The sequence below is a fragment of the Schistocerca piceifrons genome, chromosome 2, assembly GCF_021461385.2.
Source record: "Schistocerca piceifrons isolate TAMUIC-IGC-003096 chromosome 2, iqSchPice1.1, whole genome shotgun sequence".
In the NCBI taxonomy this organism is placed as follows: Eukaryota; Metazoa; Arthropoda; class Insecta; order Orthoptera; family Acrididae; genus Schistocerca; species Schistocerca piceifrons.
The window spans coordinates 882,160,000-882,178,138 of NC_060139.1; the positions used below are offsets into that span (position 1 = coordinate 882,160,000).

The 18,139-nt window shown below is 42.8% G+C and overlaps 1 protein-coding gene across 1 annotated transcript in view; it reads right to left on the reverse strand.

Annotated features, from left to right (window-relative positions):
* LOC124775499 (Ig-like and fibronectin type-III domain-containing protein 1) overlaps positions 1-18,139 on the reverse strand; it is a 1,067,132-nt gene that overhangs the window by 664,817 nt on the left and 384,176 nt on the right. Inside the window, exon 4 of the mRNA XM_047250332.1 lies at positions 312-366. The gene's annotated coding sequence lies outside the window, so the exon portion shown is untranslated. The remainder of the gene's footprint in view (positions 1-311; positions 367-18,139) is intronic.

An 18,139-nucleotide genomic window follows, 5' to 3' on the forward strand; every position in this document is an offset into this window, starting at 1 on the left:
CAGTTTGTGTTTCTGACGCTTATTTTCATATAACTGCAGTGACAGGAAAACTACGCAGTAGTTCCTTAAGAGTTTTTTTCTGGAATGCGGATTAATTTGGCTCAAACACATTGTTTATCTTGGGTAAGAAACTACTTCAGGTTATTTGCATACTAAATAAGCCAAATAAATATGATACAACGAGCAGGCCAAGTCATGATTCATGAAAATGTCGGTCCAAGTATGTGGGATCGTCAAGCACCAGTAATTGACATTTGAAACCTGTCACAAAATTACGTAGTCTATTAACAGAAAAATACGAAACAACTTACAGTTTTTGTAAAACAGCATGCGACGGTTCTCGAAGATTTACCGTGCTCCACGAACCTAAAAACAGAGGAAACACGAATTAATCTCGACGTTGTGTAAACACGGAGAAAAAAATATTTGTGAGAACACACTATCAAGTAGCCTGGGTATGGTAAAAAGGCAGAAAGATTAGGTGTTAAGCTCCCCTAGACGGCGAAGTTATCATAGGCCGAACTCCAACGGTAATAATAAAATGATGGTAAGGAAATAAACCATGCCCTTCTCCGCAGAGCCAGCGCTTTGTTCGTCTTAAGTCACTTTTGAAAGCTACGGGAAACACAAATCAGGATAATCCCCAGTGAATCTGAAGTCCACTTCTCTCGAATGCGACTACAGTGTTTCAATCAGTGAATCAGACACCTCGAAAAAATAAAATTATGCTTTAAGTTTTTTAACGTTGGTACACTCTGAAATATCCGCGTCACAGTTCCGTAGCTTTCCGCTAACCAAAATGTCGCTGCCCATCTCCACTTTTGTCAAGGAGCTGTGCCATTTTCTTGTTTCGGCTGCTGTAGCAGGAAGTTGCGGAACTGTGACGTGGAGGATTCAGAGTGTAGCAAGATTGGTTTGAGTTGTTTAGGGGAAGAGACCGAACAGCGAGGTCATCGGTCTCATCGGATTAGGGAAGGGCGGGGAAGGAATTCGGCCGTGCCCTTTCAAAGGAGCCATCCCGGCATTTGCCTGGAGCGATTTAGAGAAATCACGGAAAACCTAAATCAGGATGGCCGGACGCGGGACTGAATCGTCGTCCTCCCGAATGCCAGTGTGTTAACCACTGCGCCCCCTTGCCCGGTGTGCACTAGGACTGCAGACATGTATCAACAAAGAAACGAAAAGTTAATAACGTTAATTTATTTTTTGAAGGTGACGATTGAAACCTTGTGAATACCCCTCGTACGAGAAGGAGCAATGTTTCTGGATATAGAAAAAGCATTCGATCGCGTCTGCCACTATGGTCTAATCTACAGACTAGATCAGGTAGGGTGCCCAGTTCACATAATCTGGGTCATTGATTCCTTCCTTACAGAACGTCAGTTCTTCGTAAGGAACGGAGACAAGTCCAGCTACACATGACGGATTGCGGCGGAAGTACCGCAACGTTCGGTTTTAGGTCCTGTCCTTTATACCATATAAAGGCAGACAGGCGAAGAGATTGCTCTCTATGCAGTAGACACCGCCATATACAGAAGCAGTCGCAGCCTTCTCCTTACACATCGCCTCCGCGAATAACATCTCGATAAGATTAGGCAGTGCTGCAACCGCTGGAAAATAAAGATCAATCTTATCAAGTGCCAGGCTATCTGTCTCACCCCCAAAATCAAGCTCACTGGTCGTCGACTCACCATTGGTGGTAAAGAGCTAACTTGGAGAAATTCAGTTAAATGTTCAAATGTGTGTGAAATCTTATGGGACTTAACTGCTAAGGTCATCAGTCCCTAAGCTTACACACTACTTAACATAAATTATCCTAAGGACAAACACACGCACCCATGCCCGAGGGGGACTCGAACCTCCGCCGGGACCAGCCGAAATTCAGTTAAATACCTGGGCCCCGAAATAGATCGACGCCTAACATGGAACAGGCACCTCACCACCTCAGCAAACAAAGACTGCGCCTATTTCTGCTGAAAGGCGACAGAATAACCACTCAGTGCAAACTCCTCCTCTGGCGATGGCTCATACTTCCCGTCATTTTGTATGGCTCGGAAGTATGGTCTATGGCGTCAGACACAGCATTATCCCGACTGCAACGTCTCCAGAACAAAGTTTTCTGTGTCATCTCAAGCGCGCACACATAAAAGACTTTCTAGGCCAATCCACCATTTACACACTTATTCAAGACAAATCCACAAAATTTTACGAAACAACACAAACTTCGCCCCACTTGCTCATTCATAGTTTAGGAAACGAGCCACCAGAAGCTTCTCACAACCACTAAAAATAAACCCTTACACGCCTCTTTAGGGACCAATAACATACATAAAACGCCAAACACAAGCTTACACACAGAAAACACGCACACAACCCCAATCCCTCAACTTCACGTAAACCCCTAGCGCATTGTGAAGTCAAACGGGCACCATAGCCTCGTCGTCGTGCTAGAAGACACCTCGATCGGTGAGAAACCATTAAGAATCTGAGTTAGCGCAGCACTGATAAGAACAACGGAAAATACCAGGGCAGAGCACACGATCTGGTGTGTGTGTGTGTGTGTGTGTGTGTGTGTGGGTGGGTGGACATGAAACACAACGACATATAAATGGAATAAGGACATTTCCCTATACAGCCATCCGTGAATGTTGATAAAAACTTGACGTCCATTCAATGGCGACAGTTACTAACGCACCTAGGCTAGCTTTGTTCTTATTCATGGCGTTGCTGCTACAGCTTGCGCTGTTGCTTCCCCTTCCCTTCTCTTTTCTTCAACGTAATTATTCCCATACGCTCGCCGTCCAGCGTAACGGAGGGTAATGCTGTAGGCGACAGTATCGCGTCGGCATATATACCTGTATCACGCGACCATCAAATATAATTTTACGCCCCGATTAAATGCAAATTCCTACTCACACCTTCACGTCGTTAACGGCAAAGTCAAAAGGAACACCGTTTTACGATAACGTACCTAATTTGTCGGAAGCGAAACGACAAAATTACGAAGAAATGGTCGGCGACCGTGTCAAAGGGGTTAACTGAATTTGGTCCTCGTAGCTCCGTCCAGTCGGCAGGCGGATGGAAATTACAAGCGCTTAAACGGCGAAGCGGAAAAGTGTGAGAGAAGGGGTTGTGAGGGGGGGGGGGGGTTGTTACGGGACCGAAAAAGGATGGAGTAATGACGCTTTCTCCACGACTAACGCCTTCCGCCTCACCTTGCTGGCTGGTGCTACTTTGCAAAGAGAAGCTAGCGTTGCGTTTATGTTCAAGTCACACTTTCGTATTTTTCTCCTCCTCCACTAATACAGACTGGGGACGAGAAGTCGTTTAGCTTTTTACGGTACGTCAAAGAAGTCCAGTTTGTTATTTTTAAGGCAGTTGCACGCCAACCAACAGAATTTCTTTAAAAGACTGCATCATAGATTAATTCCTCAATAGTCACACACAGTACAAACACACCGTATGTGTTACAGTTGCACAGAGTCAGTGTCTAGGTTTATCGACCTCGTCATGGGGAACAACTTTTGTTAGAGCCAAAATGTTCATTGACGCTTGCTAACCACGCTGCGCGTCTCTTTATTGAATTCACCAGACGAGATTTCACCGAACTAGCAGCATGAACTAACCATGTGTTCTGCATCTGTACGCTTCCTAATGGCAGAATGATTTTGAACAAGCAAAACCAGTAAGAATGAATCTCTCTAACAAGGAACCACTGAATGCGAGGTCGAGAGTTCAGGCTTTAGTAAGGCCCTTTGAAAGTTTTGTGTTAACAGTTACAACAGGAAAAATATTAGCTGCTGATGACTCACCGTGCGCATCAGGAGGTCGACAGAAAATGAGTTCAGGGAAGTGCAGAGATCAGCCTTCTATGGGTCCTACGTACTACACTTCACAAAATGGACATCGTCGACATTTAAGAAATGTTCAGATCAAACCGTTAACTTGCACCATGAACACTGAATGAAAAAATGGCGCACCATAGTGACCACAAAAGCTCGCACCATCAAGATCGACGGCGAACTCCTCGGGTGTTACAAACCATGCAGGACGTCCAGCTAGGTATCCACTCTTAAAGAATGCATATGGACTCATATTGGTCTAAGGGGACTATGAGAACTGATGGAATGTGATGGCATGCAAGAAAATGTGGAACAGTCTGTCGTGGAGCTTGTCGTGAAACTGACTATCCTTTAAGGGTGGCTGCAGATAGTCAGGTAACATTTTTTAAGGGCACGGAAGAGACACGCAGAGGCTGCATTTGACGAGTGGTTACAGCTTGTTGTTGTTGTTGTTGTGGTCTTCAGTCCTGAGGCTGGTTTGATGCTCTCCATGCTACTCTATCCTGTGCAAGCTTCTTCACATCCCAGTACCTACTGCAACCTACATCCTTCTGAATCTGTTTAGTGTATTCATCTCTTGGTCTCTCTCTACGATTTTTACCCTCCACGCTGCCCTCCAATGCTAAATTGGTGATCCCTTGACGCCTCAGATCATGTCCTACCAACCGATCCCTTCTTCTAGTCAATTTGTGCCACAAACTCCTCTTCTCCCCCAATTCTATTGAATATTTCCTCATTAGTTATGTGATCTACCCATCCAATCTTCAGCATTCTTCTGTAGCACCGCATTTCGAAAGCTTCTATTCTCTTCTTGTCCAAACTATTTGTCGTCCATATTTCACTTCCATACATGGCTACACTCCATACAAATACTTGCAGAAACGACTTCCTGACACTTAAATCTATACTCGATGTTAACAAATTTCTCTTCTTCAGAAACGCTTTCCTTGACATTGACAGTCTACATTTTATATCCTTTCTACTTCGACCATCATCAGTTATTTTTCTCCCCAAATAGCAAAACTCCTTTGGTACTTTAAGTGTCTCATTTCCTAATCTAATTCCCTCAGCATCACCCGACTTAATTCGACTACATTCCATTATCCTCGTTTTGCTTTTGTTGATGTTCATCTTATATCCTCCTTTCAAGACACAGCTTAATGATTTACAATGTCGCACACTTTTCAAGAGGGATAGTTTGCTCTAAAGCAGTATGATTTTTATACGCGGACCAAGAATAAAGAAAAAGGAAGTCGTTTGGACCTGCTATTGGCCAAAAGCATTGGTCATAGCACAGTTGTCGTTCTCTTGAGCCCATTTTCCCACTCTTGCTTGCTGTGACGTAAATATTCCCTACTGACCTTGCAAGATCACGCACACGACAAAGAATCGTATGGGGCAGAGCTTCTCCACAGTATGTGATTTTCCAGCCAGTTTACCATCCAGATTAATAGCCGACATAAGTGTATACGAACGCGTTAAGGCATTGATGTTAGGTGACCTTAATACAACAAGGTTTCTTTCACATGCATTTCCTCTTCAAAGCCCGATTGGTCGGAGTTGAAAACAAATTCTTTACTGAACGATGGGATAAGTTTATTTACCCATTCTACAAATTTTCGGGCCGATTCCACAGCGGTCTACCAGTTTCACCCTTTGTCTGAAATTTCGTTGTCTCATGTCTTCCGATTCTGCATCACCGAAGTTATGCAACCATCCACTGCTTTCCTAGAAATCACTGTAATCTTAAAGTTTTGAACACGGCTGCATGGTCAGCGACCGTTTACAAAATAAAATTAAAGCAATAACAGCCCTCGGTCGCAAAAAACAAGTCCTTTGACCTAGGTTTCGGCACAACAATGAGTGCTTACATCAGAAGTAAAACACTCAAACTGGTATGTCGTGTATAAAAATAAATATCAAGCGATAATGCTTTAGTCAGAAAATTTTTGAAATAGAATACATAGACGGCAAGCCATTATAGGCTGCTCACGCGTGTCGAGCTACGGTAGCATCTGTTTGAGTGTTTTACTTCTGATGAAAAGCACTCATAGTAGTGCCGAAACCTAGGTCAGAAGACTTCTATTTTGCAACCGAGGACTGTTATTGCTTTTAATTTTATTTTCACTGTAATCTAGGTCGCGCGAAATTTGATGTGCATGACGTAGTAGATCACTATTACTCACATCTGTAAGCTGTATGTAGCATCCTTTAAACGAGCAAACACCAGCATTTGTGACAAGTGCGCCCTTTCCTTCCTTCTCATGCACTACACGATTATTTTGCCCGCGGACTTATTCGAAATCTGTTCATAATTGTTTCTTTTTTTTCTGTGCTCTTTCATGTATGTAATTATGTTTAGTACCAGCTCCTTGGACAACGATTGTCCTTCATTACGTTTCACCAGAGACGGTATTTGCGCCTCCTAGTTCGACAAGGATGATTAACTACGTCGCTCGGCACCTGTTTCGATATCACTTTCACATGTTAAGCACGTATCGTCATCATTGTACTCCTCATCTGCATTGTCAGCATTGTCGAGCGTATACGACTCCACACATTCCACTGACTCATCTTGCAGAAACGCTAATACTTCATCTGACATTTCTTACTCACTCTGCGAAATGCCTTGGATACCTATCTGACGAAATGCCAACTTCGGCAACTGTTGTTGTAGATACAATGCAATGTTTGCTTTGTTCATCGTTGCCATTACTCTGCTTTGTATCAACACCGCTAGTACTGTAGCTCTGTTGTGAGTTACTCGTCGACTAAACAGTTCAACTACGCTCCGTAGCCTCATACTGCACACCATTGGATGTCTCCAGTCCCGCCCCCTGTTGCCATTAGCAACCAATATTGTGGTTGCATGGTGGACAATATATGGGGCGTTGAGTGCCGTATAAATCACTGACCTTTAGCGACCTCGCACTCAATATGTTCCTTGTGAGAGGAGAAAGGGGTTTCAGAAGTTCATCATGAACTCGGTCTACCATAATTTACGAAGAGGAGATGACTACATTGTAGACGTCACATATTGCAAACTACGCTGCAGGTTTTCTACGCCCTTCTGCCTCACAGTGTCGTAACTAGTACTAAAAAATACTTAACGTCGCCGGGAAGCATCAACGAACAATTTGTGCCTGACAACGGTTGTTCCCAAAGGGTGATCTATCAACCGAAGATGTTTTATGTCAATACTTTCGAAACACCCTGTATAAGGGGTTCCTACAGAAAATGTAATTTCTCAGTAGTTCAGAAATCTTTCAGATATTGTGTACCGTGCACTACATACTGAATGCACAATCGAATCGGAATTTCTGAGTCAGGTTTGCGTATTGACAGTGACCTGTCTTCTTCCGTCGAACGGAACTTAATCAAGAGGAATATTTAATTTAATGAGGACGATTTTTACAACGCCTCCAAAGGCTCCGTTCAGCTTTTGGAAAAAGACTGCTTACAGTTGCTTTGAGAATTTCGTCGTCGCTCTGCTTCCGGCAGCGACGAATTTCATCAAGGTCGACAAAAATCGGTTATTGTTACAGAAAATATCGATGAGTGCGCAACACGATCGAAGTCAGTGACAGAGACTTCCTTAGATACATACAGTAGAAGACTGTAGTCCTTAAAACGGACCTTTAGCTTTCCAAAAAATCTGTTCCTTTTTGGAGGATCTGTTGACCGAAGATGAAAAGCGTCATCGTGTCACCTGGTTACAGAAAATGTTAGAAAATTCGACCGAGGGAATGCAAACTCCGAATACAACTTCGTAACAATAGACGACACTTGGGTATAGTATTCGAGCCTAAACTAAGCAGCAATTAAATGAAATATTTGTGTGTTCCAAGATGAGCGGACACCAATAAATGTGGTTAGCTTTCAAAACATTTCAAAGAAAATGGTCGCTTGTTTCTCCTACTGCTCTGGATATGTCGCAACTATTGCCACAGAAGAACGAAGAACAGTTAATGCCGAACTATAAAAAAATTTGTTTGCCAGCAACATCAATGACGAAAAGGTCGCATATTCTGTACTATAACAATGCCAACTTACCACATTTCGTCAACCAATTGATTATTTAATGGATAAATACGACGTATTGTCTTTTTGTCACCCCCTCTTTTTTTTAAGTCATCAGCCTTCTGTCTGGTTTGATGCGGCCCACCACAAGTTCCTCTTGGAGTAGCACTTTCAACTTCCGTCCTTCATTATCTGCTAGATGCATTTCAGTATCTGTTTTCCTCTACAGGTTTTACCGTCTACGGCACTCCCTAGTACCATGGAAGTTATTCCATGGTGTCTTAACAGATGTTCTAACATCATGTCCCTTCTTCTTTCCTGCCGGGCGGGGTGGCCGAGCGGTTCTAGGCGCTACAGTCTGGAACCGCGCGACCGCTACGGTCGCGGGTTCTAATCCTGCCTCGGGCATGGATGTGTGTGATGTCCTTAGGTTAGTTAGGTTTAAGTAGTTCTAAGTTCTAGGGGACTGATGACCTCAGATTTTAAGTCCCATAGTGCTCAGAGCCATTTGAACCATTTTTTTCTTTCCGTGTATTCCTTTCCGCGCCGATTCTACGAAGAACCTCCTCATTCCTTAATAGGTTACCTAATTTTCAACATTCATCTGTAGCGCCACATCGCAAAGACTTCGATTGTCTTTTGGTTTTCCCACATTCCATGTTTCACTACCGTTTAATGTTGTGCTCCAGACCTACATTCTCAGAAATTTCTTCCTGAAAATAATTGCCACTACAAGTCTGCTTTTTATGTCCTCCTTGTCTCGTCCGTCATGGGTTATTTTGTTGCCTAGGTAGCAGAATTCCTCGACTTCACCTACTTCACGTCCACCAACCCTGAAGGTAAATTTCACGCTGTTCTCATTTCTGCTACTTCTCATTATTTTAGTCTTTCTTCGATTTCATCTCACTCCGTATACTGTACCAATTAGACTGTTCATTCCATTCAGCAGATCACGTAATTCTTCTTCACTTTCACCGAGGGTAGCAACGTCATCAATAAATCTTATCATTGATAGCCTTCCACATTGATAGCCTTGAACCTTTCTTATATTTCCGCCATTGCTTCTTCGTTTCATTCGTTGAAAACTATGGCCGAATCACTACATTGCTGTCTTTGACCCTTCTTTAAATCTAGCACTTCGTTCTTGGTCTTCACTCTTATTGTTCCCTCTCGGATCATGAACGTATCATGTATTACCCATCTTTCCCTATGTCTTATCCATGTTTTTCTCAGAATTTTGAATATCTTGCATTTGACAATGTCGAACGCTTTTTCCGGGTCGACAAATCCTATGAATGATGAATGTCGATTCGTCTTCAACTGAACTGCCTTATATATATATTCTCAAGAAGTTGATGAACTCCTTCAAAACCACGTTTCTGAAAGGCAGCAGTTGAACATCAAAAATGACACAGTAGTTTTATCACTCCTATTTACAATTCTTATATACAAACGTTTGCATACTATGTAACAAAATAGTTCTCATATGGAATGCAATGAGTCGACTTCAAGTAGACAATACATCTCTCTCATTATATTCTGAGCGTAAAGCTACTTGTTGCTCTCTGCTCTGAATATTTAGAATTTTTCTCATGCAGTGACCGTAAGCAAGGAAAGGAAACCCGCTATTTTACTTCAGTTTAGTTAGTTACGTTTCTGTAGATCATATTCACGTCTGACACTGCAATGTTTAATAGATTAATTAGGTAAAATCTGCACACTTATTTAAGAAAATTATGTGGCTGCTGATAATATAGAGTTGCCATCCAAAAATAACAAATGCTGCAGAAACAGGTCTGACAAACAACACGTCTATAAGAGTCCTAGCTCTCACATGTAGACCACATTCGATACGGTAATTTGTAACGTCTAATTCTAAAGAAATTACACGTAACGTCATTAAAGGAAGATTCGCCAACATAGTGTCACTGGCAGACGAAGATGATGGTTATTCTGTTAAATACTTAACTCTAAAAAACGCCAACAATAACAGCAACTGCGCTGTTTCTTCCCCAGTTTTGTAATACATGTTGGTAGTAATTTGTTAACACAGGCACTCACATGGAGCAAGGGATACGAGAGATACACAGATTTTTTTTTTTCAATTGAAATCTATACTACATGCGAATTGAGAACGTGCCATGAAAAGCAGCGATTCTCCAAAGAGATTTGGGGCTGTTCACAGTGATTCATCGGAAGATATTCCCATTTTTTGCCCTGCCCCGCTCTGCACCGTGAAAGCCAACCTGCAGGTCGCGGCAGATGTTTTTCTTCTCCACTCGCTATATTAAGAGAACGCGCCACAGTCAATATCACATCCGTGCCGTTTTCAATTTATCTGAAACGTATAGATCGGAGCCTTTTGAATGCAACTTGCAAAATATACGCTTGCACAAAAAAAATTCGTGTGTCGAAATTTAAATGCGTACAGCTCACGGACTGAAATGGAAGCCAGTGAATAAATCAATGTTCCACATGAACTAATTTCGAAACGAACTTCGGTCTGATGAATAGCGGTCGTTCCGTCTACGGATCGGCCGATATCTCTTGGCGGAGTACATCGGAGTATATTATTTAACAGATCCGGTTTTGATACAGATCGAGAATTTCTATTCGCTGCAAAGAAATGGAGTTGTCGCTTTTGACGCGCCTCCACCTGTTCCTGATCGTAAGCTGAGTTATTCACATTGGAGAGCATCTCTACATGAAAATGCAGTACTGATGAAGTGATTACGTCACACTCAGGTACGAGCGAAGCACTAAAAATTTGTAGAACGCAAAACAGCCTTTGACTTTTTTATTTTATAGCCGGTTTTTTATGTCAACATCATCTATGTGTATATTCCTACGACTAGTATGCAAAGCATAAACTCGAAGACAAGTTAGGTACCCTCACGACATGCAAACACAAATAAAACTGTGATAAACAAAAATGACCTATAGTGTAAGGCACCCCGTCAGCAGAGACCGTTCGTATGTTGAAGGTAAACACACAAACAAAACATTTTTCGATCGTGGGCCGTTTCGTATTCTACGATTTTGAAACCAAAACAAATAAATAAATCATTTAGGGCACCACGGATTTACAGTGGGTCATTAAGATAGAAAGATATCATCATAAGGTATCATCTACTTCAGTACAGATATCATCTGTCGTTTACACTTTCCCTTTCTACAAAAGGGTACTGCTCATTTTTTACGCATGAGATCTTCACGTAATGATAAGTGTTTTATGATTTAGATTCAAATGGTTCAAATGGCTCTGAGCACTATGGGACTTAACATCTGAGGTCATCAGTCCCCTAGAACGTAGAACTACTTAAACCTAACTAACCTAAGGACATTATACACATCCATGCCCGAGGCAGGATTCGAACCTGCGACCGTAGCGGTCGCGCGGTTCCAGACTGAAGCGCCTAGAACGGCTCAGCCACAGCGGCCGGCTATGATTTAGATTGTAGATGATGACATACGTCTCCGTTTAAAAATCTGCCTCTTTTTTACGTCCATAAAAAGTTGAAAAATGGGAAACGGATCTCCAATGATCGAATTTTATTTATATTTCTCGCGAGGGAAGAGTGTGTTTCAGCAGCATACGTGCTTATGGGCATAACAATACAGCATAGTAATGTAAAATTTCAGCGTGATTTTTTCTTTACCTCGGTAATGTGGATTTCACCACGACATGTCACGGGGGGCACACCCGCTAACATAAAAGAGTACGATACAGCAGTGACTAACTTATTCCGGATTAGGACGCAAGGTTCCTCTGGCCATGCATGCATGTCCGAAGCATTAGGCACTGCGGCGATTATAATCGTTATGAAATACATGAAATGTATTCACAGTTGCGAATATGGACAACCATCGGCTCTATAATGGAGTGACAACAATGAATATTTGTGCCGGACCGGGACTCGAAATCGAATTTCCTTCTATTCACGCCTTACCATTTCGCTACCCGAGCAAACCTCCATACGTCGTCAACCATGTGTCTACACGCATGCATGTCCAAAGGAACCTTGCATCGTAATTCGAAAAAATACAGGCACTGCAATATCGTATTTATTCACCGTCACCGGGCAAGTGACTTTCAAGTAAAATATCTCCTCTACACGGAAACATACATAATGGATGTACGAGTACAGGTTGTAGACACACGGTTGACGACATATAGAAGTTTTACTCTGGCCGGGAGTCGTGTTCGGGTATGGTGAGGCGACGGCTGGTGAGAAAGGGAAAACTTGGGTTCGAATCCCGGTCCGGCACAAATTTTTATTGTCATCATTCCATTCTACAGCTGGTGGTTGTCCATATACGCAACTGTGAATACATTTCAAGTATAAAAGGAAGGGACAATACTGTGTTGTCAACAGAAGACAGTAACAGCAAAAAAGAGTGAGTTGGTTGGAAGACCATTGCTGGATTGGTCATCGGATGTCACCTGAGTAACAGGGGCATTTCAACCATTCTAAAGCTACCCAAGTCGATTTTTGGTGGTGTGATTCTCACGTATCGATAGACCACTGCGGAGGGTGGCTGTAAAAAACCACATGAAATCACCAGAAGGAATCAGTCGTGAGTTTCAAAGTCCTGCCGGCAGTCCAGATGGCAGAATGAGTGTGCATAGGGAGTTAAGAACGATGAGGTACAACGGTGGAGCAGTTCCTCATAAGCCACACACTGTTGTAGTCAACGCTAAAGGCGCTTGAGGTGGTGTAAGGAGGGGTGTCACTGGACAGTGCATGACTGGAAACAAGTGATTTTGAATGATAAAATGTCAGTTATACCCTGCGGCAATCCGATGGTAGGGTGCAGGCAGCCGCAAAATGCGTGTTAATTCTGCACTGTTTCGCTCTTTCCACATTCCAGATGAATGCATAAGCTCGTTGCAAAGGAAAGTGAAAGTACATGGTTGGTAAAAGTGTACTGTTACTTAACACTATATCGTGCAGGTACGTCTGAGCATGTTGGAGGTCACGGCCGCTCTCTCCTACTTCCGCCCTCATACGGCCGTCTCATTTTGTCGAAGGCCAGGTAGAAATTCTCATCTGCAGCGACAGTCGTTGCTGTACCCTTGTGAGGTAGCCTTGCACCATCACAGAAAGTAGGGTTTGAATTTGGCTAATGCCTGGAGAACGTTACCTACCATCATGCCTAACGCCAGCAGTGAAGTACCGAGAAGGTAGTGTTCCAGCGTGGGAGTGTTTTTATGGCAAGGGTGTTGTCCCCTTATTCCACTTGAGGAAATGCTAGATGCGGAAGGATATGAAATGATATTGCAGCACTGTGTACTGCGTACAGTAGCGGAGCAGTTCGATGACGACGGCTGCATCAGCATGAGAATCCTGTCATAAAACAGTAACTGTGATGCAATAGCTTGGGGACAAGAACGTTCCCGAAATTGGATGGTCCGCTCAGAGTCCCGATATGAACCTACTGGAACATGTATGGGATGAGTTAGAACGTCGACTTTGCTCCAGACCCATCGAGCAACATCATCAGTACATCCTCTAGTTTCGGCTGTTGAGGAAGAATGGGCAGAAATTCAGACACCTCGTTGAAAGTACTCCCAGTAGAGGTCAGGCCGTCATGAATAGTATTGGGTATTTGGATACAATTAGATAGTGTATACAGGATGAAGATAGAACTTGATGCCAGCTTTTAACTGACGCATCGAATTTAAAATTTAAGGCCCGATCGTGTGGTAGCAGCTGTCTCCCTGGTGCAGCTCACTCACTCAAGTGGAGATGGTGATGACACGGCACCAAATGACTTTCGCGTTCTCCGTTTCAATAAATGCAATTCAATTACAGCTGCGCAACGAGAACAGGACTGCACCTTCCACAGCTCAAAAGAGTTGGCGATGCCGCCAATAGTTTGAAGACACCGGCTGTTTGTGTGACAGTGAATCCACGTGTCACCACCGTGTGAACGTCCAATATATACAACCCATTCAACAGAATTTTTCACGGAGTCCTCAGAAGTCTATTCGTTGTACCAGCTGAGAGTTAGCCATACCTCCTGTGTTGGTCCTAGGTATTTGACCACAACGTTTCTGTTCGAAACCACGGAGGATCCATTTGATAAAAGCCGTTCGTGATCGAGATGAACAAGGTGTGGAGTATTGTGAAATCATCCTGGGCGTGGATATAAACGATAATTTTCTTTCGCGTTTGTTATTCAAAGGCTACACTTGATTTTAGTGGAAACGTGAACTGTCACAATGTAACAATAAGGAGAACAGAGCAGCCACATATCACTGTTGAGCACAGGAGGGACCCCGAATAGATGCATGGATTTACGAGAAAAGATTTCTGAAAAGACAGTCACAGGAACAAAGAATCTGTAGATGTTCCACAATTATGAGGAGACGCTAAAAATTTTGAGCCGTCTCACATTATCGATTATGCTAAGTTACTATCGACCCCTCATTCGGCTGTTATCAAGGACACGAACTACGTGTTGTGTATAAACAGTCTGTTAGAGGTATAAGTGCAGGTATATGTACCCACCTTAATGTGAAAGTTGTTTTTTCTCTGCGTCTAACAGTTTTCTGGAAAACACCTCACATCATTTACTACCTGATGTTTTCTGCACCATTAAATAGACTACGCCTGTCAGTATAGACTAACTGTTTTACATCCACCGCGTCCACACTGCAACACCCGTATTGCTGCCGGGGAAAATAAACATTAATGGCTTGATATTGGCACAACTACTGGTCGCTACCACCGAATTTAAAAACATACTATTACTAATAGCTATAATTGTTAGCTACAAATGAAGTAAACCCCAGCTGTAATGTTGTTCGGTAAATTTCCCTAAGTGACCAATGAAAATATATATGCTTACACCAGTAAGACCCTGTAAAATCACTGGACAGAGTAAGAGGAGGACGGCACAGAGAGAGAGAGAGAGAGCAGGACAGTCACAGAGTGAGACAGAGATGGGTTGTGACAATGTGAATCTTTGTAAATAACTGTGGTCACCGACGAAGAACATGCCGCTGAGAGACTAACCGTCTCTCCACGCGCACACACACACACACACACACACACACACACACACACACGCACACACACACACAAAGGGCTACGTGGGGGATCTGTGACTGGAGGCAAAGTGCTCCATACTGTGACGGGGACCTGGTTCGTTGGTAACAGCTAGATAGGCTAGATTGTGGTGCACAGATTAGGGACGCATCCGTCTGAATGATGAACATTAGATATGGTGATCGACTACATTGTAAACGGTACAACAACCTTGGAATCTTCAAGAGCTATTGTGAAGATTTAAAGCAGGGGTAAAGATGTTATGTCACATCTGCAGGAAGTGCTCGAGAACATAACTGAAATGCATTACGGACGTGTCTCCGTACAAGTGTGACCTATCCGCCAAAGAATTAGTGTGCTCTGTGTAATAATAAATAAAAGTGGTGGTAAGACGAGCAGTTCTGAACTTTGCTCCTTGTACACTAACATACCTCGGTAGAGCTAAGACTAGCAAGAGACGATACTAAAGCTGTCGGGAACCTAACTGGTCAAACAACTCAGATTAAAACTCAAAAAGAAAAACGCGACAAAAAATTCCTACAAAAAGTATATATATATATATATATGTCCGGAAACGCTTACTTTCCATGTTAGAGCTCATTTTATTACTTCTCTTCAAATCACATTAATCATGGAATGGAAACACACAGCAACAGAACGTACCAACGTGACTTCAAACACTTTGTTACAGGAAATGTTCAAAATGTCCTCCGTTAGCGAGGATACATGCATCCACCCACAGCCGTCCACAATACGAGCACGAAGGGTCTCTACATTTGGTACCGGGGTTGCGTAGACAAGAGCTTTCAAATGCCCCTATAAATGAAAGTCAAGAGGGTTGAGGTCAGGAGAGCGTGGAGGCCATGGAATTGGTCCGCCTCTACCAATCCATCGGTCACCGAATCTGTTGTTGCGAAGTGTACGAACACTTCGACTGAAATGTGCAGGCGCTCCATCGTGCATGAACCACATGTTGTGTCGTACTTGTAAAGGCACATGTTCTAGCAGCACAGGTGGAGTATCCCGTATGAAATCATGATAACGTGTTCCATTGAGCGTAGGTGGAAGAACATGGGGCCCAATCAAGACAACATCAACAATGCCTGCCCAAACGTTCACAGAAAATCTGTGTTGATGATGTTATTGCACAATTGCGTGCGTATTCTCGTCAGCCCACACATGTTGATTGTGAAAATTTACAATTTGATCACGTTGGAATGAAGCCTCATCCGTAAAGAGAACATTTGTACTGAAATGAGGATTGACACATTGTTGGATGAACAATTCGCAGAAGTGTACCCGTAGAGGCCAATCAGCTGCTGATAGTGCCTGCACACGCTGTACATGGTACGGAAACAACTGGTTCTCCCGTAGCACTCACCAGACAGTGACGTGGTCAACGTTACCTTGTACAGCAGCAACTTCTCTGACGCTGACATTAGGGTTATCGTCAACTGCACGAAGAATTGCCTCGTCCATTGCAGGTGTCCTCGTCGTTCTAGGTCTTCCCCAGTCGCGAGTCATAGGCTGGAATGTTCCGTGCTCCCTATGACGCCTATTAATAGCTTCGAACGTCTTCCTGTCGGGACACCTTCGTTCTGGAAATCTGTCTCGATACAAACGTACCGCGCCACGGCTATTGCCCCGTGCTAATCCATACATCAAATGAGCATCTGCCAACTCCGCATTTGTAAACATTGCACTGACTGCAAAACCGCGTTCGTGACGAACACTAACCTGTTGATGCTACGTACTGATGCGCTTGATGCTAGTACTGTAGAACAACGAGTCGTATGTCAACACAAGCACCGAAGTCAACATGATATATATATATATATATATAGTTTAATGTAATATTTGGATTCAAGTGTCGTCACGTCGGGGAATGGCTAAGTAAATAAAATACGAAATTAACAGCAGCTATCCTTTCTAGAACAGCATACTTTCATTACTGCTGGGTATTGCGTTATCTCTTCCAATCCTGCACCGCCCGCACCCACACCTCAGAATAACTAGTGAAGTTATAATTACCTATTACAAAAATATGGAAGCCAATTCGTCTTTAATTAGCCTAACATTGTTAATCTGTCTTACGAGGCCCATGTCCTCGTGCTGTGCGTGGTAGGCCGCGCGCGGGCCTGTGACGTAACCGTGGCGATCCGAACGGACAGTCGCGTGAGGTGAGGGCAGACGTCATTGACGGTTGTGTCTGTATTGGTAATTTTTCGGAGTAAATTAATACTTAGACTCGACGATTTGATACTGTTGTTTTGATATTTACCTACGTTTTCTAGGTAGCTTACTTGTATTTAAATTTCACACTTCATCGTTTTTAGATGTATTCTGTTTTTATTTTATTTACTTTCGGTCCCAGACGCTTGGATCAAAAAAATATTACTACTTATATTAAACGTAAAGGGAGAAGACTTTTTTTTAATTTTTAGAGTTGTTTTGTGTCGGAATTTTTAAATTTTTAATTTAACTTTTATTTCATGCTTTTTAAAATTTACATTTTACTAGTAGACACGGTAACAACGACAGTCTAATGGTGTAATCGGTTTTCCTGTTATCTAGTTCTGCCAAGAGGGAAAGAGTGGAACCAAGACAATTCTGATCTTCTTTCCCTCGCAATTTGTGAAGGTGGTTCAAGTTTTACACATATCTGATGAACTGGCAACTGGTACAGTTATCGTTTTCGATAAGAGTTCTTAGTTTAGGAATAGGTTCGTCTATAACACGCAAAACGGGCGAGGTTTCGATCGTATTTTACCACTGTCCTTATGCGATTTACGCGTTTCTTTTTTTAGTTCACCATATATTCACTGACTACGTTTTCGTATACATTTAGCTAATTTAGATAACATAAGCAATAAGCAGTGGCGTTAATTCTAAATCGAATCGGAAGAAAGTGTGATGCCATTGCGCTCTCTTGCAATAGGCTGTATAAACTATTACTGCGAAATCATTTGATTTAGTACTGAATTGTAGACGTCAAAAAGAACTACAAAAAAGTCATGATCGCCCTCTTTCTGCTATGTGGGAACTGACACGGCAGACTTCAAAAGGTTCAAATCGTCATTGTTGGTCAACCGTTATGTTCTCGCATACAATGTTCTCGTGGATTTTTATTTAAATCTTTTTGGGCTCTTTTTTTTGGTCATCAGTCTACTGACTGGTTTGATGCGGCCCGCAACGAGTTACTTTCCTGTGCTAACCTCTTCA